The sequence below is a fragment of the Ursus americanus genome, chromosome 17 (assembly GCF_024610735.1).
Source record: "Ursus americanus isolate L20-20 chromosome 17, mUrsAme1.1.p, whole genome shotgun sequence".
NCBI lineage: Eukaryota > Metazoa > Chordata > Mammalia > Carnivora > Ursidae > Ursus > Ursus americanus.
Genome location: NC_142143.1, coordinates 38,650,049 through 38,674,792, shown reverse-complemented (window position 1 = coordinate 38,674,792; position 24,744 = coordinate 38,650,049). Strand labels below are relative to the sequence as shown.

General features: G+C 36.4%; 1 long non-coding RNA gene across 1 annotated transcript in view; it reads left to right on the top strand.

Annotated features, from left to right (window-relative positions):
- Positions 1-16,442: 16,442 nt before the first annotated feature.
- LOC148108665 (uncharacterized) overlaps positions 16,443-24,744 on the top strand; it is a 67,538-nt gene continuing 59,236 nt past the window's right edge. The window contains exons 1-2 of the long non-coding RNA XR_015727230.1: positions 16,443-16,669; positions 20,667-20,739. This is a non-coding gene — a long non-coding RNA (uncharacterized LOC148108665). The remainder of the gene's footprint in view (positions 16,670-20,666; positions 20,740-24,744) is intronic.

Genomic DNA, 24,744 nt, shown 5'->3' with positions numbered 1-24,744 from the left:
GTCATATTGAATTCATTCCATATAAATTCCTGTTATATTGATTTCTCAGTATTTTATAGAATCCCAGAGTTAAAAAAGACCACAGAGGTCATCTGGTCCAATCCTTATCCAATGCATAAATCCCCTCCAGCTGGTTAAACTCATTTTTAATTCCAAAGCTATTCTCCAAGCTTCTAGTCATTTCATCAGCAAACTTAATTAACAGGGACTCTATTCAATCTATTGACTCATGAGGCCAGCTTAACAAAATTAATAAATATATAATTTGGCTGACTGCACAGTGAGGTGAAAGATGTGGGAGTAATGTGCATTACTTCAATGCCTATAATTCCTTTCATAACATTATGAAGCAATATTAGATAATCTTAAATTCACTTTGCTGAAAAAAAATCTGTCTAGTTACAACAGCATGCTACTGGGAGATCAAAAATAAAATATTGTCTTGTAAGTTAAAATGTGCTAGATGGTGAATTAAGATTTCAGATGAACCATAGAAAGCAAAGAACACTTAATTCAGTAACATTATAACTTTTGAAAAATGTACCATTTTTGGAAAAGTTACTATGACTATAGATGATCGTGGCCAAGTTGCCAATTTAAGGTGACATTGTTTATACAAACTGCAGTATGAAAAGTATTTCCTGGGGTTGTACAGTTCACAGACACTTGTTTATTCATATTCAAATCTCAACAAGGAGTAAAAAAAATTCAAATATGTATCATGCAACCTTAGAAATTTAAATATGGTAACAAAGATACCATTGAAAATATCTGAACTCCAGTTATAAAATAGATTGAATAACTTTATTTCATATTAATGAGTATGTCTTATTATTTTTTTTAAGATTTATTTATTTATTTATTTATTTATGAGAGAGAGAGAGAAAGAGTGAGAGAGTGGGACGGGAGCAGAAAGAGAGGGAGAGAGAGAATCAAAAGCAGACTCCCTGCTGGGTGCAGAGCCTGACATGGGGCTCAATCCCAGGACCTTGAGATCATGACCTGAGCTGAAATCAAGAGTCAGTAGAATCCCACTTTACTGTGTCAGCCAATCTCATAGATATTTTTTAACAGTGAGTACTTTTGTGAGTACTTTTGTGATTAGGGAATTCTATGGTATTGTCGTATCAATGTGAACAGGGCCTATTAGCGTAAACAAAATGTACTAATATATAGCAGGGATGCACTGTAATGATTTCTTGTTGAAGTTAGAAAGTTAGGAGGATGACATTGAAAATCTCTTTTGAAAATTTTATTCATCACTTTATGAACTAGCTTAATTTTTGCTTTTAACTACTTAAAGAAACCAACAACTTGACTCTCAAAAATCCATTCATCTTCCAGCTGCAATTACTGTAGATCAGACCTTTTGGTTACATGTTGTATTGCTTGTTCTACTTTCTCAGTAAAAGTATCATATAGTCCAAGGATGTGATTCAGTCACATCCATAATTTTCCATTTATAACACTTCATTTAAAAAACATGTTAACTTAAAAATTCAGAAATTAAAAAAATTAAAGATTGAAGTATGAGAATGAACCTGCTAAATATGTAACAATACAGAAAATTTAAAGGAACGTTAAATTATTAAGACAACAGCAAAGAAGATACTATCATCACTCCAATCATAACAGGTGACTTGATGATAAGTAGCAATAAACAATCGAGAAAGAGTAGGATGTGTTTACGTGCTTATTTAAACTATAAATATCAAAGATGAAAATAAGTCAGCCTCCTGAGCAAAAATTATATAAATGTATGACTTTTTGTAGTATGTAAATGATAATCATGGACAATTTAAATGGAAAACATCAGAAGATTTTATAGATAAAAGGAGAAAAGTACAGTTTGTAAAACAATAAAATAACAAAATAGTAAGTACAAAAGTTGCTTAAGGTTTATTTCAAGGTTAGCTTTAGCACTTCCTAAGAAGGTCAAGTTCTAGACTGCTATGTGAGCTTACCTTCTTAGGTACTTATTGTAGTCATTATTAACCTATTGTAAAAACGGTAAAAAATGTCTGGGTCGAAAAGAGGCAGCAAAATTGAAAAAAAAAAAGCAAAAACAAACAAGTCCTTATTAAACAATGCCATTTACTTACAATCTGAATGTGGTGAAAGACGTGTATACAAATGGTTAAGAGACGATGATATTTTATTCTTTATTTCACAAGTGAATTATATCATTAATATGAATTGTCCTATTACTTTTGCCTTCAGTATATGTGTATCTTTATGCTGATGGCCGTGAAAACGTGACCATTTAAAGAATGATAGATGATAAATTACTTGGTGGAAAAATAGGGTATATAAAGATGATTTACTGATTTTTTAAAAAGGTTATTTATTGGGACACCTGGGTGGCTCATTGGTTAAGTGTCTGCCTTTGGCTCAGGTCATGATCCCAGGGTCCTGGGATCAAGCCCTGCATCGGGCACCCTGCTCAGAGGAAAGCCTGCTTCTCTCTCTCCCTCTGCCTGTCACTTCCCCTGCTTGTTCTCTCTCTTTCTTTCTCTGTCAAATAAATAAATAAAACCTTTAAAAATAGAAAAACAAAAACATTATTTATTGACAAAAAAATAGAACCAAATTTGTATGAGAAAAGATTGAGAATGGTCACCTCCATAGAGGTCATTGTATACCCTCTATTTTCTTCCCAATGATCTGGCTATCCTTGTCTCTTGGCATCTTCATATCATTTAAAAAATCAGTTTGTCAAATGCCATGAAAGAAACTGGATTTTTAATTGAGATTTTATTGATATTATATGTAAATTTGGAGAAAATTGATTCTTTACATTACTGACTCTACAAATCTATGACAATCTCTCCAAATATTGATGCATTCTTTAATGTTTCAGTAAGATTTTGTAGTTTTGTGTATAGACCTATATTCTGTATTTTCCTTTCTTTTTACTGTCCATGAATTAGTCTAGATAGGTTCTACTAACTTTTCCGTCTTCCAACTGGTCCTCTCTTCAACTGTGTCTAATCTTCTGTCAAATTCATCTATTGAGTTTTTTTTTTTTTTTTATGGTCTTCTCTAGCTCTAGGTTTTCCATGGTTTCCACAGTAATTCTTCCTAAATCCTGGTTTTATGCTGATATTAACCATATGTCCCCTGATTTTCTTTAATGTATTAACCATCGATATTCAAAGTCGATGCCTGATATCTCTAATATCAGAATCTCCTGTAGCTCTTTTTCTTTTTTGCCCTTATGTCAAGTATGGTGTGGTTTTTGCTGCATCGTGTAATTTTTGACTACATGCTGAATGTTCTACATGAAAAATTATAAACATACTTTGAGTTTTTCGACTCTGTTGTTTTTTTTCATTGACAATTTTCTCTTGTCTCTGGCAGGAGTTAGACTAGAAGAAGATTGTTTAAGCCAATCATAGATGAAATTAAGTTTCTGTCACTCTGAAGACTTGGTGATTCTCCATTAAATCTTTAGTAGACTTTCAAGCATCTTAATTGAAAATTTGGCAATTTTACCAGAATCCCTCTCATTGACAGGCTCTTACTACATTTTTTTTCTTTCTTTCTAGCCCTCTTTTGAAACTGCTAAAAACTACTCAGTTGCTCATCCATTACTAATGGACTGTCCAATGCTTCCCGGACAAAGATGTATTCAATGTAAGATTGGGCCTCTGCACTTCTCTTCAGAATCTTGGCCATCAGTCTAGGTATCTTAGTAGTTCCCCAAACAGATGTTTTAACATTTGTTATCCATCTTCTTATATTGTTATTGGTGAGAAGATTGGCCTGATACGAGCTAGTTCTTTATAGCCAGAGTTAAAAGTGGTACACTTACTTCTTTATTTGAAAAACAAACAAACAAACAAAAACCCCCCAAAACTTCAAGGGGTAGTTATATGAGACATTCAATACAACTAATCAATGAATTCTAGACACTTGTAGAAATTTCATGTAGCAAGAAGATACACATCAAAATTTCCAGGACAGGTTACCTGTGTTACACAATGTTTTTGATAGTACTCTGGGCATTCTCCTTTGAGATCACAGTAAATTGCTCATCAAGTGGTAAAAACCTTTGGCCATTTTCCTCCGTATACTAAATTTTATTGTGTTTAAGATGATATTGATTTTTAAAAAAGATTTTATTTATTTATTTATTTGACAGAGAGAGAGACCCCCAGTGAGAGAGGGAACACAAGCAAGGGGAGTGGGAGAGGAAGAAGCAGGCTCCCAGAGCAGAGCAGGGAGCCCAATGTGGGGCTCGATCCCAGGACCCTGGGATCACGCCCTGAGCCGAAGGCAGCCGCTTAACAACTGAGCCACCCAGGCGCCCCAAGATGATATTGATTTTAAGAAGTAACATGATATATATCATAATTTAAAGAAAAATTCCAACAATTATAATCACAAAATGTCAAAGATTTTAAAATGCTTCTTTATTTCAAAAATACCAATATATTAATAACAAAAACTATATATAGTTTCAAATAGTAAGAAAAACAGTCTTTAAAATTAAACATGGGATCTCAAAATATTGAAAAAGAAGAAAGAAAAAATTGCCTATTATAAAAATCTGATATATACTGTGGATTTTTCTCAATTCAGGTCTTATTTCTGGAGTTGATGTGCTTAAAAGCATCACTAATTACGGGCACCTGGATGGCTCAGTCAGTTGAGCAGTTGAGCGACCGACTCTTGATTTCAGGTCAAGTCATGATCTCAGGGTCCTGAGATTGAGCCCTGTGTTGGGCTCCAAGCCCAGCCCAGAGTGAGATTCTCCTGCTTCCAACCCACCCACCGCTCCTCCTCCTCTCTCTCTGAATGCTCTCTCTCTCAAAAAAAAAGGCATCATTAATTAATGAAATAGATAAGAAATTTATAAAATATTTTTAATGAAAATTTATATAAAATCTTTATGTTTTAAAATAAACACACAAAAGTATATTATGTAATAGGGTACACAAGATTTTAAACATGAACCCCCCAGAGTTCTTTTGTGGAGAGTTTCAGAATTACTGACTGTGAATAATGGGTAAATTTTGCATCATTTTAGAAATTATTTACAATAGTGATTCTTTAATATGTATTAAGTGGTAGCTACTTAAACATTATTATATTCCCTGATGAGTGAAAATTTTCTGAATGAGTGAGAGGAATAAGCATGCATATATCATTTTAGTTTCTGATTTTCATTAATTCAACAAGTAGTTAGCACCCCTGTGCCAAGTAGTATAATGAAACTAACATTACAGTTCTCACTCTTCTACCTAGTGCTGAAGGTACATTGATGCATGACTTTTGTTTCAAGGTATGTAACATATAACAGTGGGAGAACCAAGGGAGTAACTACATTTAAAAAAAAAATCAAATGATAAAGGGTATCATGCAAAAAGAGCAAGATGGTAAAGGTCTATTACATAGAAGATGCTCTGATTCTCCCCTGGAAGGTAAAATACCCTTGGCTTCCAGTGCTCTTAGTCTCTTAAAGGCATAGAGCAGTAAGAAAACATGGCCTATTTAGTCTGATACTTTGGTCTGGCTAAAGATGGAGAGCTAGAAAGTAGCATTAGAGGGATAATCACAAGCCGGGTTAAGTTTCATAACCACGTCGATGAATTGTGACTTTACCGTGTAGACCTAGCAGGGCTATTAAAGAAGTGTAGTAAGAGATGATCATGATTATGATAAGATATTGCAGGTGTTTCCAAGATCTATTAATAGAATTTGGACCATTTACTAATAGGTCTTTGTTCAAAGAACAGATGAAATATTCTTTTGTGAAGTAGGTCTCTCCTTCTTATTATTCCATTTAACAGATGAGGAAACAAGCTTCAAGAAATTAAATAACTTGTCCATATTCACATATTTATGAGAAGATGAATCTGGAATTCGGTGGCTTATAACTCCAGAACCTGAATCCAGAGCCTGTGCTCTAACTGCTACTCAATTGCACACCCTAACCAGCATCATTGACATCATCTGAAATTTTGTGGGAAATAAAAATTTTAAGCCACACCAAGACCTGTATTTTTACAACAGGTAAATTACATGCATTCAAAAGTTTGAGAAGCACTGTATGGGGCTTCTGTATCCAGAACTTTTTTGCGGGGAGGTCATTCTGGGTTAATAGAATGCCTTCTGTTCCTATGGCCTTTGTTATGATTTTTTAGTCCAAGTCAGAGATTATACCCAAACAATATCAGTAAATCTGGATGAAAATTGGAAAATTCAAGTTGGATATTTTACTTGCACACTAAAATGGTTGTCATGCTTCTGCTTTATCCTTTAAGTAGGAGCACCAGAATTGGAGGTTAAATAGTTCAAAAGACACATCATGGAAAAATATAGCATTGCTGTGTTTCCGAAGGATAAGTATCATCGGACGTAGAGAGATCTTTTAGGTGGTAACATGGACACAGTGTTACATAACAATGACTGAGAACATAACTCCATTTCCAGTTCTCTCTCAATCTTCTGATCAACTAAGATCAAACATTTTTGAGACTATTTCTCTTGACACTTTTCTACCACTGTCTTTAAAAAAGGGAGAAATAGCTTTTGACAGACCGTGATAACAAAGTAGTTTTTACCATTTTGTTTTTATTGCATTTTTATTTGTAATCATTTTATATGTGTAGTTTTAAAGTATGATAGATTTGAAACTCCTTTTAAAATAAATTTTAGGTAAAAATTTGTCAACTTTAAATAAAGTAAGATAAGAATAGTTGATACATGGATAGGGCAAAAACTGTGATGGACGTGTGTTAACAATGAGGATTAAGACTACGGACACACAGGATAATCGGTGTTAAAAACAAAAAACAAACTCAATGCACAAGTCAATGACAAAATTTAGTCTTAAAGAGTTTTAAGCAAGTTTAAGAATTCTTTCCAATGTCTTTATTTCCCTCTGTTTACAGTAGGGTATAAGCTGAATGCCCTTTTAAGAGGGCAAAGGGTCTGGGTCATCATATGACTCGCCACTCTTCCTTCCAACCAAGATGACACCTGGCGGGAAGAGGGACACTATGCAGTTGGTTGAGATCAGGACACATATTTCCTTTTGACAGGAGCACAGGTTTTTCCCTCTCTGGGAGGATCCCTGAAGACAGCAGCTAGTGACTGCTCAGTCTCACCTCCACCACATCCCTGACCTTGTCTTTTTTGGAGGAGGACTAAGAAATTCAGGGATAAGTCAAAGACATAGGATACATTGTAGGACAGATCCTTATAATAGAGAAAGAGCTATACAAATTTTGATAAGATATATTATTATTATTATTAAGGGGAGAAAATCATCTTCCCAACATTTAGGCACTTAATAGAATGAGGGGAAAAATTTGGACTCTAACTTACAATTTTTTTTTTAATCCAAAGCTTACTTAAATAACAACTAACTCCTATCTTAGAACTGCTGAGATCTATAAATCATTATATTTTTTAATGCTGAGGAAAAGAAAAGATTACCTCTAAGTGCTTCAAATCCCAGCAGTGTTTTTAATGAACCAAGCTTGATTTTGATCAATACTTAAGCTATGAGGGTTTTATTTTTTATTTTTTTATGGTGTTGCTTTTAGATTTGTGTGCTTGCGAAGAGATAATAGCAAATGTCATGCTTGGAAGAAGGAAGTGACTTTGTTGTTACAAATCAATAAGGAGCATTGTTCCGTTAAGTATAACAGATAAAAGTGAAAACAAATGCCACCCCCACCCCCATTTTATAAGAAATCGCCATGATGATGCATCACAGGTGGGCACCAGAACCCGTAGCCTCTGAGCCTGGAGCTTTAGAATGTTTGCAGAAATCTTTTCAGGTTAATATGAGTCGAGTGGAATGCATTCCAGAACATTAAACCTGTCTTTAATTGTTAATCTCTTTTATTTGTAGACCATTTTATTGTGTACAAAGCGCTTTTACCTCACATTACATTGTTTAAATCTCACAACAATCCTGACAAGCTGGTAAAGTGGGGTTTATTATACTCATCCCACTAACGGAAAATTGGAGACTCAAAGATGTGCGGTAATTAGCCAAAGGTCATACAAACTGGTAAGTAGCAGAGCACAATGGGTACATAATTCATGTGGAATGTGAGGAGAGAGAATTTATCCTTAAATTTCTTAGCTAAAATGTTCTCAATGGTCATGTTGGAGAAGAGGGGCTAAGAAGAGTTGGAGTCAGTTTCAAATATAAAACTAATCAGATGCAAATTAAAATTTTAAAAGTCAATCAAATCATTAATAATTTATTCAACTAATATTTATTGTGTGCTGAGTACATGCTAGAAATAGTTCCAACATTGAGAATAGGGCAAAAAACAAGACAATAGCAATCCCTGAGCTTGAGAAATTAATTTAACCAACTACAATTAAGCATTTTCCTTGAAAATTTATACCCAGTTTTTCTATTGAGTAGTTTGGCATAATACATTCAAATTTAAAATGAATAAATTTAATACAGTAACTCTACTTTTAAGAATTTCTCATAAAGAATATCAGACATACACATAAAGATGCATACATTAGACGTGCTCGGAATTTTATAGTAAAAAAGACTGGAAATATGTGCATCATATAGGATTAGTTAAATATGATACAATCACACAGGAAACATTATTTCACCATTATAAGTTGGTCTGTTGATTGATAGTTATGGATATTAAAAGTTGCCCATAAACAATTATTACTTTTACTAAATAAGTTGGAGAATGCAACTTGTTTTATCAAATTTGTGTAATGTCCTTAGTGTATAAGCATGATGGATTTTCTGAAAAGATAACCAAACGTTAGCTATTATCTCTGAATGGTTAGATTCCTCATTTTTACTTTTGTTTTTAAGCTTTTGGTACTATTTCATTTTTTATATAAACATGTTGTATTTTACAACTGAAAAATAGTACCATTTTATTTAAATATAATTCATTAAAGATCAATTATGTAAAGAACATTCAGTCTTGCAATGAAATATATTTTTAGGGGAATTTTGGAACATATTTTATGATATAAATAATGTAGGACTTTTTGCTTGCATTGCCTTGTGCAATTTTTCAGATTATTTTGTTACTTGAATTGCTCCGTTTGGAGCCTGTTAGATTATTCCATATATTTTATATGTTAGAAGATTATATTGGCATCATTTTTTTTATTTGAATTTGGTCATTCCATGGACTGTGATGTGGGGGACAAAGGCAAAATCATATGTAGATGAAATTAGATTTCCTTGTAATTTGCAGACCATTGACAAATACTTGAGGCAGGCAGAGTATGACATTCCTCCAGGAACTCCCAATGTCAATGTTAACGCCTTGCTAGAGGGAAAAACAACCTCAGCTTGCAAGGGAAACAAAGGCAAAAATGAACTATTGGGACTGTATCAGGATAAACAGCTTTTGCACAACAAAGGAAAGTCAACAAAACCAAAAGACAACAACAGAACGGGAGAAGATATTTGCAAATGTCTTATCAGATAAAGGGCTAGTGTCCAAAACCTACAAAGAATTTACCAAACTCAACACCCAAAGAACAAATAATCCAGTCAAGAAATGGGCAGAAGATAGGAAAAGAACACATACAAATGGCCAACAGACACGTGAAAAAATGCTCAAAAGCACTCATCAGGGAAATACAAACCAAAACCACGAGATACCACCTCACACCTATCAGAATGGCTAAAAATAATAAGTCAGGAAATGACAGGTGTTGGCGAGGATGCAGAGAAAGGGGAACCCTATTATACTGTTGGTGGAAATGCAAGCTGGTACAGCCACTCTGGAGAACCACATGGAGTTTCCTCAAAAAGCTGAAAATAGAACTAACCTACAACCCAGCAATCGCGCTACTAAGTATTTACTCCAAAGTTAAAAATGTAGTGATCTGAAGGGGCATCTGCATCCCAATATTTATGGCAGCAATGTCCACAATGGCCAAACTATGGAAAGAGCCCAGATGTCCATCAACAGATGAATGGATAAAGATGGATATATAATATATATATAATGGATATATATTGGATATATAGTGGATATACAATGGATAAAAGTGTATATATATATATATACTTTTATATATATATATATATACATATATATATAAAATGAAATACTACTCAGCCATCAAAATAAAAAATGAAATCTTGCCATTTGCAATGACGTGGATGGAACTAGAGGGTATTATGGTAAGTGAAATAAGTCAATCAGAGAAAGGCAATTATCATATGATCTCACTGACCTGTGGAATATAGAAACAAAACAGAGGATCATAGGGGAAGAAAGGAAAAAATAAAAAAGATGAAATCAGAAAGGGAAACAAACCATAAGAGACTCTTAATCATAGGAGACAACTAAGGGTTGCTGGAGAGGAAAGGGGTAACAGGATGGGTAATTGGGTGATGGACATTAAGGAGGGCATGTGATGTAATGAGCACTGGGTATTATATAAGACTGGTGAATCACTGACTTCTACTTCTGAAACTAATATACATTGTATGTTAATTAATTAAATTTAAAGAAAAAAAAAAAACCTTAGCTTGAATCTTCTTTAGAATACAAAAGTACTTTTGGAAACTTCCCTAGTTTCTACCTCTCCCAATTCCATAGTGTTTCGTCAGTCGCTTCTCACAATCCCAAGGCAGCTCTTTCTGCCTATGCCATGGCTCCTGTTCCTGTGCTTTAATAAAACCACCTTTTTGCACCAAAAACATCTTGAGGATTCTTTCTTGTTGGTGGGCTCTGAACCTCAACATTTCCATATCAGATTGCATTATATTCTCTTCTTTTGGTTAGTTTCTGACTATCAAAATTCTCTAAAAGTAATAAAAAGGACAGTTCCCTTTCCAACTACTATCAGAACCATGCTAAAATTTCTATGAAGACTTTTGACTCAGCATTTGGTTTATATTTCCTTGCAGGTAGGGTTTTCCCACAAACAAGCAATTATTCTTCCTAAATTCCATCTAAGAGGATACAATTTCTTCCACTTTTCTGAGGCCTGATGTCAATGTATGCAACAAAAATGTCAGTTTTGTTTTGTCTGAGATGAATGCAGAAAAGAAGGTAATCTGTTTATTTAATTTCTTGACTCATACAATGCAGAGCTCCTGAAGATTTTATTCATTCCTCCTTTGGGAATCTTTGAGTTTGGGAAAATTGTTCTAAACTTCCACTCAGTAGAAACTTCTGTAAATTCTTATGTACAGTGTTTAGGTTGCCAAAGATGAAGGCTGTGCCATTCTTGATATAAATGAACAGATTCTCTTACTGACATGGTACAATATATCACCAAAGATTGTCTACTCTATCAATGCCAGGGACTAGAAAAGGGGGACGTAAATAAAATTGGAGAAGTCATAACTTCAAGCTCCCAACTTCAGGACTCTGGTCAGTAAACCTCTTTAACCTCTGTGTTGAGAAGAGTCAGGAAAACGTGGAGGGGAAAATAAATGCGTGGTCTTAATTGCCAACTCCTAATATAGGGGATGATGCTCTTTTCATATTTTGACTCAGTCCAAAGGATCTCTGTTTTGAGGCCAGCTTTTCCACTCATTATATGTGCTTTAAATGGGACTGAGCAATCATTTTGTGTCTTGGTCAGATCCATTTAGCCTCATATATACATGTAATTACCTTTTTAGAATGACATTGCCAACATTTTCTACACCGGGATGATGACATTGACTTGTTAATGGTGGCCGCTGGAGCTTGCTGGGGAAGACTTTGAGGGCCAGCAGGAGCTCATTGGCAGAGTGCTCAAATCTATCAGTGATATCTGCCATCTGCAAAAACACTCCACATTTGCCCTCCGTTGAAGTTGCCAACTGGCAGTCTACATCCTGGAAAGTTACACAAACCAGGCTTCTTTGGCTGGGTTAGAAGAGAAGTCCTTAAGAATTAAAGTATTAGTGAAAATTCTTATTTTAGGGGGAAAAAAAGAGGCAGTTTGCTGTGGGGATGAAGAGGACTCCAGCCTAGGTCTGTCTAACCTGTGTGACCTGAACAAGTTATTAGAATTATCTGTGCTTCTTCGTTGGTAAATAGGGATATTAATTGTCTTTTGTCAGGAGGTCACTCTGAGGATATTTTCAACCTTTCACTCTGAGTCAAGCACTTTGTGCTACACATTATATTTGTCTTTAGTGAATAAACTAAGTTCTAGTGGATAAGATAGCTCTAATGGATTAAAAGTTTAGTGGTTGAACTCAGTTTTAGTGGAGTAACAAGGCTGGTAAATGATGAGGGAACAAAGGCAAAAAGGACATGTAGATAAATTTCCCTGTAACTTTTAGCCTGTTGACAAATACTTGAGGCAGGCAGAGTATGACATTCCTCCAGGAATGCCCAATCTTAAGGTTAATGCCTTTCTAGAGGGAAAAATAACCTTAGCCTCATGATGGCCAGGCCTCCAGGATCTGTTGAGTCTTCTGGAGCATACGAAAACCCCTTTGGAAACTTACCTTGTCTTTACCTTCCCCAACTCCATAATTTATAATCAGTTGCTCCTTACATCCTGGGGCAGCCCTTTCTGCCCACAGGTCCTGTCCCCGTGCTTTAAATAAAACCACCTTTTTGCACCAAAGGTGTCTCAAGAATTCTTTCTTGGTCATTGGCTCCAAACCCCAACATTTCCATATCAGTAAATGGTCTTTCAGCATGATAAGGCCAGGTTTGTTAGCCTTTGACAATTTTGGTCAAAATTATATTAATATCATCTCAGTAGCAATGAGCACAACTAGTGCATAGATTTTGCATATGAGGGCTCTTTGGAGAAATTCTTAGGCTGAGTCAATAAATATACAAGATGAGCTGAAGCATCTTGTAACTCTAGAGAGTAAGGCGGTATTACCATACACACAATGTGATGGAGGTACGTCAAAGTGACACAGGAGCCAACTGTTCTATGATTTTGGTGACTTTTTTTGTTCTGTGCCTGCTTCGAAGGTTCTGGGATCTAGAATTACTATTTTGTTATTCATCGCTCTGGCTTCTAATTTTTCATAGCTTTGGCTTTCTAAAGGTCTTTGCAAATATCATCAGAATCTCTGCCTGCCTCATCTGTAAAGGATAATCTGGTTGATTTGGAACTTCACCATCTGGTTCAAGGAATGCTTTTTGGGCTGGACTTCTTGCTGCATAGACCAGTGGCCATCCTTTAGTTTGGTAGTCAATGGTAGAGTCAACATGGTTATAGAAAACTGTATAGCTGAGGCTCCTGGGTGGCTCAGTTGGTTAAGTGTCTGACTTGGGTTGGGGTCATGATCCTGGGGTCCTGGGATTGAGGGGGCTCCCTGCTCAACCGGGAGTCTGCTTCTCCCTCTCCATCTGCCCCTCCTCCCCACTCATGTTCTCTTACTTGCTTGCTCTCTCTCTCTCTCTCTCAAGTAAATAAATAAAATCTAGAAAGAAAGAAAGAAAGAAAGAAAGAAAGAAAGAAAGAAAGAAAGAAAGAAAGAAAGAAAAAAAAAAAAAAAGAAAACTGTACAGTGAGGGCTATTCATGCCAAATAATTCTGAAGAAATTTCAGCTTGATTCCTGGCCCCTCAGAAACCATTTAGAGAGATCCCATGGGTCAGAAAATGAAGGAGCCTTTTAGGTGCAGTTATCTTTAGTTAAGGGTGAGGGCATAGCAGGCTGTTCTCCTGAACGCCACTTGCCAACGCGGCCGGCTTCCACAGAAGGCAGCAGCGGAAATGAACATTTTCATCAGAAGGCCCCGTGGGTATGGCAAGCACATGGGTTATTTTTTCTGTCCTTTAGCTGTTCCTTCCAAGACTAGAAAGAAGTTAATCATACAGTAATGAAGCGTTTGTGATGTTTGTTAAGAATGAGGGCCCACTATGCATACAAGGCAGTCTTGTGATAGTCGTGCAAGGACGCATGGAAACCACATATCCCTTAGAAAACGCTAGTGGCCCAAGAGCCGATAGGCTCTGAGCATGCGCGGGTCATATGGCTGGGGCGAGCCGCGCAGTAAGAGGCAGGTGCTTTTCTTCCTCTACCTGGATTTTTTGGAGGTCCTCTTGTTTGATCACATTCCTTTCATTCAGATTCTTTTCATCATGGGCAGTTCATCACCGGGCTCCCTTAACTCCAAAATACTCCCCCAGCAAGTCCTTAAGTCTTCTAAAAATAGCACTGTGTTTTGTCTTTATGATTTAATTTCAATAATTAATAAACTGCTATTTTCGTCATTGCAAATTTTTCTCTTAGTTCAAGGCCTTCAGTCTGAGTTTGATTGTCTCTGTTTACACGTGTAACTAATACTTTTTGGTGTCCACTGGGGGAATTTTATGATTTAATTAAAAACATAAAAATAATAAAATAATTTGACTCCATTATAAGATATTATAACTATTGGGATTGTATTAAACTGTGTTGTACAAATATGGCCTCTAAAGAATTCTGTATAATGGAGATTGGTTTCCCTCAGAATTTATATGAAAGAACATCCAAATCGAGTCTATTTGAAAGCAACTCACAAACGGAGGGCCAGAAATTGTAATTTTCTACCCATTCCATCTAAATTATACTCTGTTAAATAAAGCATAAAATTTACAGACAAATGGCTTGCTATAAGATTCTATATATACTCAAGGTATTTTTGACTAGTTTTTCAATTCTTATTTTTTATAGTTAAAATTCTAATGTTAAAAGTGTATTTGCAATTTTTTTATTTAAAAGTTATACTGGTTAAATTTTATATCCTGTAATGATAAAGTGTTACTTTTCACCTTGATCTGACCATGGAGACCTGAATATCTTCTTTTTATTTCTTCTTTAGGATGCATTCCATTTCATCACAGTTCAAAAATAATAAAGACCCCAGGCAGAGTAAAACCTATTTCTTTAAGTGTGGAATTGGCAACAATTCCAATTCCAGTTTGAAATATATGTGTGTGTGTATCTTAATCATATATATATATATATATGAAATATATGTGTGTATATATATCTCAATCATATATATATGAAATATATATATATGTGTGTGTATATATCTCAATCATGTAGTCTAGCAAGTTGTATCACATGTGAATTTACTCATGTGATTGTTTATTGAAAACAGGTAATAATTGCTCTTACTATTATTGTTAAAGTTGAGTACTTGGAACCATATTAATGATCTTTATTACATAAGGGCATTTTCAAAGTCTTAATGGATGTGTTTTATATTTTTAAATAAATAGAATATTTAAATGCATAAAATGCTACTTGAATGCTGTTCTTTCTAAAGCTGAATTCTTTCTAAAGCTGTTTCTGTTAGTCCCTCATTATCTCTGACAGCTAATATTTACTTTGTATCCTCAAGCACTTGGCCAAGAGATAGAAACTGTATTAGGCTCAACCCAACAAAAGGTCTAGTTCTAAACAGGAAACTGTGGCCGAGTTTTATCAGTTCCTACTTGGCCACCTGATTCATGTCCTCTTTTTGTTTCCAGTGCCACCAACCTAATTCAGATCCTTACACCCTTCTCCCCTGGTTTCAGTAACCTCCTAGCTGAACTATTCAAACTATCTTACTCAGAGGTTCTAAATTAATATATTCAAGGCACATTATCCCATCATGTCACTTTCTTACACATGAAAAGTACTACTAAATAGTAGTCATTTAAACTCAATAACTACTTAATAGTCTAAGAGATAATGTAAGTACTTACCAAGTTCAGGAATTGTGTTACACCCTGCTAATATAAAGATGAATGAAAGAGCATTCTTGCCTTTGAGATGTTTACAGATTCCTAGGGAAAAAAATTCTGTGGTATTTACTATGTATAATGTATTAGACATCAAGTCCATAATTGTATAGCTATATTGATATGTCTGTATGTGTATTTAAATACATATCAAGGAGTGACAATATGTAGAGCGGGTCTAAACCCAAGTCCATCAATTCAGGTGTGCAAAAAACTAACATTGCATTTCATAAAAATATTCCATTTCCAATCTAAGTTTTCATTCTACTCACATGACAGACATGTGCTAACAGTTTGAACCCTCTCCCCTTTATAGGATTGTGGCTAAATTCTGGAAGTTATATACTATCTCTGCTATAGACTCTGTGTTTCCCCCAAATCCCTATGTGGAACCTACTTCCCACTCTGATGGTATTCAAAGGTGGGGCCTTTGAAACGTGATTAGGTCATGAGGGTGTTACTCCCATGAATAGGATTAGTGGTTTTATAAACAGACCCCAGAGGAGAGAACTGGAAATCATGATTCCGAGACAGGCCCCAAGGACCATAAGGACAGGAGCGCCAGAAGGAATCTGATGGCAACCACCATTTCAGCCTCCTCATCAGTGGCGCAGTTCTGGAAAGCTCTGGCTCCAGGAATATGAGCTGGTTAGCTAGGGCAGGCCCTCTGCGACAGGCCAGGAGGGCTTGAGTGAGGGCAGGTGTGCGGGCGTAAACGGTCACAGGTGCGTGCCGCTGACTCAGCGTTCAGGCTCCGTGGGGTCCGTCCTGGGTCTGGGCCGGGGAGAAACAGGTCCTGTCACAAACAGGGGCTTTTGGGGGCCACACCCGGCTGCCGGGGCCCATTAAAAAAAAGTAATTAAAAATAGAGACCCCAGAGAGCCACTTGCTCTTTTTGTGAGAGGACACAGTGAGATAACAGCCCTCAGTGAACCAGGAAGCCGACTCTCCCCAGACGCTGAATCGGACTGCACGTTGATCTCGGACTCACCGGCCTCCAGAAATGTAAGAAATTTCTGTTGTTTAACAGTCACCAGTCTATGGTATTTTTGTTCCAGCAGTCTGAAGGGACTAGGACAATTCCTGAGGAGGGAGGGCCAACGGTCTTGCATGTTGTCTGAGTCTGCAGGTATCCGCTTAATTGACCGGTCTGGTCCACACAAATCTCTTTCAAAACGTGCTTTATTCCTGTTTATCTGACCACATCAGGCTTGATCTGACGGTCTTCTTTCATTTGTTACTCTTAATTCTGGGTCATGCCTATTCTCTTCCACCTGACTTTCTTCAAGAATTTGTTTATGCTTTAAATTCTCTCCTTTTCTCTAAAATGACTACTAAGCTTTTTCAAATCTCAGCTAAGGGACTTCTCTTTTGCTTTGCTTTCCACTCGCTTAGTAAGTACTGAACAACCCAGCCACAGGAACAGAAGGGCCGCGGGGGGAGGCAAAGCGCGAAGGAAGAGCAAGAGCTGAGCAGAGGGCAAAGGAGGAAATTAACAAGGGGGACATTATTTACTCTTGCAAAAATATTCTTCTACTCACAACCTGCATGATAGGCATTAGCAAGGGAACCATGTACTGGTCCTTGTGGTCTAGGGCAGGAGTTGTAACACTGTGGTGTTACTTACAACACTTTTCAGAACCCAAGGGCACGAGGGCACATGCCAGAACGCAGAGGCCCTCAGCTGTTTCCAGTAATGCTAGATAGTAACAGTATTCGCGTATTTCCACCTAATTGCATTAAACTCAGTGCTGTTTGTTGAGGGCTTATATCCTGGATACTGTTAAAGAAGCTTTTTCAGAAATCCATAATTGATATGAAACAGTAGCCTTTTATTTTTAAGCCAATATCCACCCTGATGTATTATCAAATATTGGTCAGTTAACCATGGGTGGAAATCCTACGATCTTGATGCTCAGTATTGGTTTCCAATCAGGGGCGCCTGGGTGGCTCACGTAAGCGTCGGCCTTCAGCTCAGATCATGATACCGGAGTCCTGGGATTGAGTCCCGCGTCGGGCTCCTTGCTCAGCAGGGAGTTGGCTTCTCTGTCTGTCCTTCACCCTGCTGTGCTCTCTCTCTCTCTCATAAATAAATAAAGCCTTTAAAAAAATATTGGTTTCTAATCAGCTAACACAAATGATGATGGTAAGGATAATAACTTTAAATTTATTTATTGTTTATTTTGTTCCAACTATAAATCAAATAATTTTATATGGATTATCTTATTTAATTCCAACAATGATACTGATACACTCACTTTTATTATATTTATTTTAAATATGAAGAATTAAGGCTTCAAGAGGGAAAATACCTTATGCAAGATTACAGTTAATTACCTGAACTCTACTTTTAGACTCTAGCATTTATGTCAGTTTTTGGGAGACCCTGGAGGGCCAAATGGAAAGGAACATGATGAGTTAAGCCCTGTGTTTTACAATTTCTTTAGCAGAAAGCTGCATAATAGCGTGTGATAATTGTGTGTGTACCTCGTGGAGATTTGCTTATTAAGAACAGATAATGTATCTTAGGCATTTAGCATGTTGGTTGACTGGACCTACAAACAACTCAGCGCTGTTATTATTAAATTTTTCATGAAATGGTTTAGGAGTAACTATAGTTGGAATAGTAGTTATGCGAAGATTGTATTTCAAGTATGGAAAATGTAGTGTCGGCAGAATAATGGCATTGTGTCTCACAACTTACTAGTGGCCTGTGAAGTGACAAACTAACGTGTTGGTGCCACTGACAAGAATACTGCCTGCTTATCTTTCTACCTCCTAATAAATCAGTGATCTCTTTCCCTCACAGTCTTTGTGATCCCTCTTACCACCTTTTCTTTCCTCTTATTCTTTATCTTTTCTCTCTCTAGCTCTGTGTTTCCCTGTCCTTCTTGCTTCAAATTGTCCAGCCATTTTCCTTTATGTTTCTCTTTCCCTGTATCGCTCGTCTCCCAGGCTCTTAGAATTGGTGGTGATGTTGCATTTAGGAGCATGCCCAGGATTTCTTTCTTTTTTTTTTTTTTTTTTTTTAATATAGGGCCTTAGGGACTGACCTCTTCCCCTGAAGTGTTGATTGAGCAGTATAAATCTTCACAGGGGTGGGATGCAAATAGACAGACACACTCTTCTGGCTCCAAAATTCTGAAAATTCAAGAGGAGATACTTCAGTTTATTTGTAGGAAAATTGTTTTTCAATATGGAATCATTTTTCTAAAAATTACATTCATGTAGAGATATGTTTAATAATGATAAGAACTTGCTATGATGATAATGATGATGATGCAGATGATGTTACTTCCTTGAGAACAGGCTATGATCCGCTTCCTTGTATTTCCAGCAGCCAGCAGAGTGATTGGCACGTAGTAGGTGCTTAAAAAACTGTTGAAGAAAAGAATAAAATTAACTATAACTGTGATAATTACATAAGTATTGTTAAAATATAATAATTATGGTGTATGAATATATTTTTGGTCAATACACTTGTTGACAGTGCTTAAACTCAGGTCTTATCAATTTCTGGGAGACTTATGGGTAGAAACATCCATACACGCACCTCATAAATGCATCCCAAACCTAATTTGATCAGTAACTTAAATAATTGCCTCACTCTGGAAGCCTAATACTGATGGCACGAGGCACAAATCCGTAGGACTCTCCAAAGAAGCCCAATACACTTTGCAGAACTGCTTCATTCCCTGAGAATGTCCCAGGATTAAAGCTTTGGGGACTTTCTTTTCTGTTTGCAGGCATGTTTTAGCTGGCCAACTTGAAATACTGTTAAGAGGCTTAGGAAATCCATAATTATTATCTGAGAATTCTGTGTTTATATTTTTGGTTATAGCAAAGAGACTTTAAAATTTGACTTGTAAAGGACTCTGAATACCAGATGATTAATATTTTACAAAAACAAAGATCAAATCGAGAAGCAAAGGAATTCATTACCCTTACTAAAATAAAATTACTAATGTGCAAATATGAGAAAGGTCATTGTATTTGATACTTGCATTATGCATAAAGAAATAAGGCTTCTTTTGAAGTGTTTATTATAATGATTTGCCATGGGACTGAGTTATGAAATCACTGTGTATAATTAAAATGCAGTCTGTATGTCCTGCGGTAACACACTAGGGGTTTAATGCAACCTAGGACACACCCTTGGCTATTTGTAAACATACTTTATGTTTAGAGGAGAAAAAGGAATTAGCTGCCCATGCAGCAGATGAGTAATCTCATAATAAAGCATAATTGCCATGAGACAGTTGACATCTCAATATGATGTGATTTCTTCCAATCTGGTAAAAGATTATTTCATGGGCTTTACCATGGGAGTGTTAGAGTAGAAGGTTATAGAAAAAAGCATAGAGTGGTATCGTGATCTGATATACAAACTTAGGAGAACACATGAATTCACATTCTGGCTTTCTTCCTTCTCTTTCTGATAAAACTGGGCAAATATGAGTAACCTCCCTGAGGCAACAATTCCTCATCCTTAAGTGGTGGAAACAGTATCTGCTCACCTAACACACAAAAAAAGATATTTAGACTGAAATAAAAGAAGGAAATTGTAAAGTGACATAAAATGCTGGTTAAGCTCCACGAGTACTAATTTTCATTTTTACAGAGATTAATAAGAGGGAGCTATTCTCTGTGACCACACTAGGATAAGGACGGCTCCTGTGATCCTTGCTGACTTCTCGATGACTCTTATAGAATCTGTTAGTGTTCTGAAAGGTGTTTGTGCAAGCGGGGCTTTAGTTTTAGTCCTTAATTGGATGTTTTCATTGTTTTTGGTGCCACTTTTTTGGGATGAGGCAGATTTCCCAAGCATTTTACCATTTACCCTTTAACATCTATACAAGAGACCTAGGTGTGCTACGTTTCTAAGGTAATCCTTGGAATAATGTTATCCTTTCTATTGATTATTTTCTTTGGTTCAGTTAATAGGTTGCCACATTACTTAGTGAATCTAAAACTGAGTATCCTGTTTGTGTATCCGAAACAGGTAATGGATAATAATTATCACCGCGAGACTGGCAGTATTCACTTGAGAGTAAAAATTACATCGATTCTCTGACGTGAGTAAAAATACCTTCTTCAGAAAATGTTATGACATTTTCTTCTGTTTTTCTTTCTTTCTCTTTATAACCGTCATATCTCAGTGTCACAAATTCAGGGTAAAAATGAGCTTAGAGTCCTACTGAGGACAATTATCTCCAAATACTCTTTGTTTTGTTATTTACATCACTTCTATACTTGAGAAGATGTAGAATGGTTTTAGTTAATGAAATAATTTTCTCTATACTTTCATGAAATAAACCTTTATGTGCAGTTCAGGCATAACTCGATTATCTAATGAAGTATCTGGAGAATATGGATTTCGCAGTCCTGGATTACCAACTGTGTAACCTGGGGGAGTTAGCTAACCTCTCTGACCTTTGGTTTTCTCTTCCATAAAACAAGAGGAATAATACCTAATCCAGTCACACAGATTTGTGGCAGAGATCAAATTATGCTTATACATTGTACAAGGATGTACCGTAAAGTGTCAAATAGGATATATATACCTTTTTCATATTAATGGGTATCTTTATCACATAGAAGTATTTAAATATATTTCAATGTGGCAGGCTCTCTTCTTGTAATGCCTTTGTTGAAGAAAGGCTACCAATTTCTGGCTATCTTTTTTCTTTGTCTACTTCTGTACAAGCATCATTAGGATTTGATATTCTCTCTTCACTTCTTATAGTCTTACTGGTTGGGGTTCTCTGTAATTCACTAATCCATCTGTCCATGTCTGTCTCCTGAATTGTATTTCTCATTGTGGAAAACTGTAACAACATTCACCCAATCACTCATGCCACAAATAGTTCCTCCTCTTTAGCTTCTATATTCGCTAGATTACCAAGGTTTGTTGATGTTACATTCAAAGATTTCCCAAATCCCTTTATAGACACTGTATTTGTTCAAGTCTGTCTCACTTGGACGGTGAAAGTAGCCTCCTGCCTTCAACCTCACCTCAACCCAAATGCATCCTCCACCATTCTGTTACAGTCATCCTTCTAAAACACTTTGACTTTGCGTTCCCATGCCTTGTTATTTTTTGATGGGTTCCTGTACTTTATAGGACAAAGTATGGATTCCATATTATGGTAAACATTTTTAATACTGTTTTCCCATCTGCACCTCACTCTAGGAATACAGACCTGGTAGGATTCCCAAAATAGGGTCTGAATCCCCAGGTTTTGTGTCTTTGTACATGTCCTTTGCTTGAAATAGTGCCTCTCCTTTTCATCCCTCATTGCCTGGAAAATTGCTTGCCTGAAACATAACCTCTCCTCTGGAGTTTTATCTGTGCCAAGAGGCTCTTTGAGTCCTACACTCCTTTGTGATTTTATGGAATCTTTTATGTTTCAGGACTACAGCCTTTAAGTAAATTGTAATATAATTATTTTTCTCACATTTGCCTTCCTCTCTAGGCTGAGCTTATTTTTCTCTGATCTTTTTTTCTACTAAAAAAATAAAAATGCTTGTTCTGTGTTTACTGGGAGAATGAAAAATGTAATGCAGTTTACCTTTTCATTTCTTATCACTTCCAAAGCAATAAGATAAGGACAAGGCAAGGAAAATCTGGGGAAGAAAGTGAGGGACTTGTGGTAGGCTGCCATCTGCCTTGGCAGAAAGAAAAACCTTTGTACCCTTTTTGTTTCATGCTTCAAAAGAGATTCTTTTTGACTCAGGGTGTTTGTGACAAGTTAGGGCCTGTCCTCTGTTCCTCTCTCTTTTTTAAAAAGCGTGTTTGTAGACATTATTGTGTAATGAATAATATATCACAATAAATATCTATGAGGTTTCAGATGAGTAAATGGCTTGTCATGGAAGCATTAAAAACTAGTGATTCTGACAAGTGACACTTATCATTTTTGAACAATGGGCTTTATTTGTCTAATTTAAAGATTTTGTGGTTAAGGTCACAGCATCAGATAAATCATTTTGAAAGAAATAATATGTGATACTTGTTTATACTAGATGATTTGTGACATTCTATTTTTTTAAGACTAAAAACAAACATCTGAGTAATAAATTAATAAGATTTAAAAGCAGCACATTGTTATCATAGAATGCTGAAGTACAGGGTGTGATCATATTCCAGAAGCCCACGATCCATGATGACAGAGAGCTAGTGTATCATGTCGCCATGGCAACAGGATGTCTTCTTAGGTTTAAATTTGTTTGTGTTGCGGATCCATAACTTTAAAAGCTTATCCAAAGCTTTTAAAGAACAACTTGTATCGCTTCCGTGGTTCATGCTGTATGCTAAAAATTCATGGCTATTTTGCAAATGGTAATTTGAGTGTTCTTTACTTTTGTTCTTTTTGTCTACAAAATGCACAGTTATCAGACTAAAATGGTTATGCTTGAGTGTTTTGTTTTTTTTGTCACATTGCATCAGTAGAGAACTGTGGGGGTAAAGATTCTGCTCCCCATATTTGCTATACAGACACTCTGGATTTATGTTTTTAGCTGTAAGTATATATATTTCTTCACTGAGACAAAAATGACAAAAAGCAAACAGCTACTTTAATGTGCTGAATATTCTGAACTTAATAAGCTTAATGCATTGTTTCAGAAAGCCAGAACCACGCAGCACTCCTGATTCTTTCTGCCTGGCAAAGACTCTTCTCTTGCCCAGAGATTCTCTGTAAACAGTGAAGTTAAACAACGATCAATGGTCCTGTTCATTGTCTAGCAAAACGTCCTTGACACCACTCCCACTGCGGCACAATGCTGACAGCTGGGTCCTCATTTGGAAGCTGGGAACAGAGAACCAGGGTAGTGGGAACCACAACGGGTGAGAGGGAGAGAGCAAGGGAGGATGGAAGGAGGAGAGAGAGAGACCAAAGCGAGAGAGCTATTTGTTGTTGTCTTTGCAATTGTTAACCCCTTAGAGTTAGGGATGGAAATTCCCCACATCAATGTGCATTGTATTATTCCCTCCAGTGAAGCAAATTGTTGTTGTAAGTTAGCTTTGTCTTTAAAGAGGCATACAGATGAAGGTTATTGAGCGAATGTGAAGTAGAGAGGTGCTCTGGGATGTTATTAATACTGAATTAAGAGGGAAGGCATCTGCAGATTAAAAAAACAACTACATTGGGAATGAAACTCTGCAACGTGCAGTTTCATTTTTCTATCGCCAGGGACTCGTCTCAGTGTGTGCGTCCGTGGTGATGAGAAAGACAAGGTGCAAGACATGCGGTGGGGGTTCGAAACCGATCTCCGGTGTTTTTATCACGTCACTATTTTTGTTGTTTGATTTTTATTTTCTGCTTCTTCCCGGGTATGACATGGATGACAATAGTTAAAATCTTGGAGTTCTTATGTCCTTTTACCTACTGCTACTTTGCCAAGAAACAGGATAACTTTTGTAAGGTCCATTCTGTTATTTATCACTTGATTTTAAAAACTCAATTAGTGGGTCTAATTGTAATTAATATTCAGAACTCCTTCTGAAGTCCTTAGCCATATGCTTTGGGAGAGAAAAGGTATCGTATTCCGGAAGCCCACGATCTCATTCTTATGTAATCAATTAAATAAGGGTAGAGAAGCAACCCTTGGTTTGGTCACCAAGAATTAGTCCTTCACTTGCAGTATTATTAGCGAACTGACTAAGCTTCTAGCATCCCTGGTGAGGATGCCTATTGTGGAAACATAGACAGTAACACTTTAATATCACTGAAGCCAGATGTTCAAGGGCAGGATTTACTCGGGTCCTGGGTGCAGATTAGAAATTTCTCTCTTAGATTGTTCAAACCTGGAATTTATGACTATTACAGTCATTTGGTAGACCCCTGGTGGCCTGAAAGAGTGAGGATTTGCTCTAAACTTGTGGCTTGTCCTAAGAAAATTGCTTTTGGTGATGGAAAGGGTGTTTTTTTTTTCTTCTTCATGTATTTTTGTTGGTAGTAAGTATCATAATATTAAGAAGCCATCCCTAGAACGTTTTTCAAAGATCCAGGATTTTATATGGGCTGGAGAAAAAGTCCAATCTTTGTAAAGAATGGCTGAACTCCATTCTCTTTGTT